Raw genomic sequence first — 2228 nt, 5'->3', positions numbered from 1 at the left:
TGTGCCCACAGGGGGCCGTCCAGGGGCTCCCGCCCCGGGACGGTGCCCAGCCTCCCCCTAACTGGCACGTTGCCCATCCAGCCAGGCTCCCGGCCCGTCCGGCCCCGCGCAGATCCCGGGAAGCTCAGCTGAGGCAAGGCAGCTCCCCTCGTGGGCTCCCGCCCCTCACTCGTGACTTCTGCCCGCTCACTTTCGGAGGCACTTCAGGGCAAGGGGACTAGGAGGTGTGGGGTGCCCGTCCCCACCCCTTTTTCACGAGTCACCCACCCTGGGAAATGGACACTCCACTGTTCTGATGCGTCCGGAGCTATTGATTCAGGTCTAATTTCTCCAGAAAGAGGCCGATGACGGAGCTCGGCTACGCGCAAACGAGAGCCGGGGAGGAGCGGTGCCCGGCAGCGCAGTGTCCCCAGCGGGCAGGGACCTCCCTGTGCCCTGGCATCCCCCTCCAGAGCGCGGGCCCAGGACCTGCCTGAATCTCGGAAAAGAAATATTCCTGCAGCTGCCGCTTCTGCCGGGGCACGGCTCGGGTCCCTGTTGCTCCCCACTCCACCCCCACGCCCCTCGCGACCCCCGGTGGGCCTAATTAAATTGAGGAAAATTATCGGTGTGAGGTTGGACGGAGTCAACTGTCTTGAGGACAGACGGGGATGTCTGAGCACCGCGGGGGAAGAGCAGCGCCGGGTTTCCAGCTCTTCCCTCCGGCCGGCGCCCACTGACGGCTCGGCGGGGGCTCCGCATCCCCGCGGCGCCGCTGCTCCCCCCGGCCACATCCGGAGCCGCTGCTCGTCCCACTCGCCCCACTGCATCCCTCCCGTCAGCTGGGCTGAACGAGAGATGCACCAGCAACTCCGTTTGCTGCCTATGGCAGGAAGCAGTTCCTGCAGATTCTCCCTGTCTTTTCTTCTTCTCCTTTTTGTCTGACTCAGACGCCTTATTCCCTCCGCCAAGGCGGCATATAGGTATTATTTCAAAGCGATCTCCTCTCCTGCCCAACTTTCTCCTATTCTGGGGTTAGCATCCATTATGAGGCAGGAATTATTTCGAAACAAGAAAACAACGTGTTGCAAACACTCCCCAGCCTATTTTCTGACATCTTTTGTTATGCATGCTCTTGCTGCTGGAGAAAATGCTAGTATGTGCACCTGCGAAAAAAAACGCCTTCATGATGTTAACAGCAAGCTGGAGGGTATAAAGCAATAAAACTGCCAAATGTACCTGTTCCTGTTGAGTACATTACCTACACCTATGAATAAAGGGTCTCAGTAGGAATTCTTTCCTTTCTCTTCCCCTTTTCTCTATATTTTTATTCATTGTAGATTTGTAAACGCCTGGATCGGGTTACCCTTTCGCGTGTTAAAGTGGAACCCTTGTTAAAAGCCGGAGAACAAGGCAAGACACTTACAACTGCATTCAGAGTTACTGAACCGACTCCAAGGGCTCAAGAAGTGAAACAACGATGAGAGAGTGGCTAAGGGGGCTCAGAACATCCCAGACACACAGGAAAAAAAGACATGCCTCCCCCATGCCCCCCTGAAACAAGCCATATGAACTACAAGCGCAGAGAGACTACGGGTTATGCCCTTCCACCGACAGAGCATCGCTTGGCATCCTCCTTCCCCCTCTTCCCCCCCTCCCCCACGGTCTGCGAAGAGGGGGCTCGCATCCTTCGGCTTCCCAGAGCTAATGATCGGGATATGGGGAAGCACAACTCCAAGATAAAGGAAAAAATGAAAAAGAGAAAAAAATCCCAGAAAGAAAAACTGAACCCCTCTAAGTATTTCCACAAGCGACGCGTTAAAAATAATAATAATAATAAATAAATATATATATAAACATCTGCAGAATCTGAAAACCAATCCTCAGGGAATGTCGCGGTGAGAGGCAGTGTCAAGACCTGGGATCGGTCTGGGGACGTCTCTGGGCTGCGCGAGGTTTTGGAAGCAGCGGCTGCTGGTGCCGGTGTTGGCTTTCAGAGCCCGAAGCCTCCAGCCCCTTTCCCCATCTAGAGCAACTTTCGGATTTCTTTAGGCTTAGCGAGTTCCGCAGGGTCCTTCCTACCTCAGTCCTCTCCGGTGGGGTCTGTCTCTGGAGTTCATGCTTAGCTGGACGCGAGGAGATTTAAGAGAGGGAAAGGGGGGAAAAAAAGAGAGAGAGGGGGTGAGAGAGAGGGGGGAGAGAGAGGAGAGAGGAGAGAGAGAGAGATCCTCCGCCGTGCTGGATCAAAA

The 2228-nt window shown here is 55.3% G+C and overlaps 1 long non-coding RNA gene across 1 annotated transcript in view; it reads right to left on the bottom strand.

The window, feature by feature from the left end:
* Positions 1-2174, bottom strand: part of LOC115949569 — a 32125-nt gene extending 29951 nt beyond the window's left edge. Inside the window, exon 1 of the long non-coding RNA XR_004083010.1 lies at positions 2062-2174. This is a non-coding gene — a long non-coding RNA (uncharacterized LOC115949569). The remainder of the gene's footprint in view (positions 1-2061) is intronic.
* Between the last annotated feature and the right edge of the window lie 54 nt (positions 2175-2228).

Source organism: Geospiza fortis, unplaced genomic scaffold, assembly GCF_000277835.1.
Source record: "Geospiza fortis unplaced genomic scaffold, GeoFor_1.0 scaffold138, whole genome shotgun sequence".
Taxonomy (NCBI): domain Eukaryota; kingdom Metazoa; phylum Chordata; class Aves; order Passeriformes; family Thraupidae; genus Geospiza; species Geospiza fortis.
This window is presented reverse-complemented; position numbering and strand designations above follow the sequence as displayed.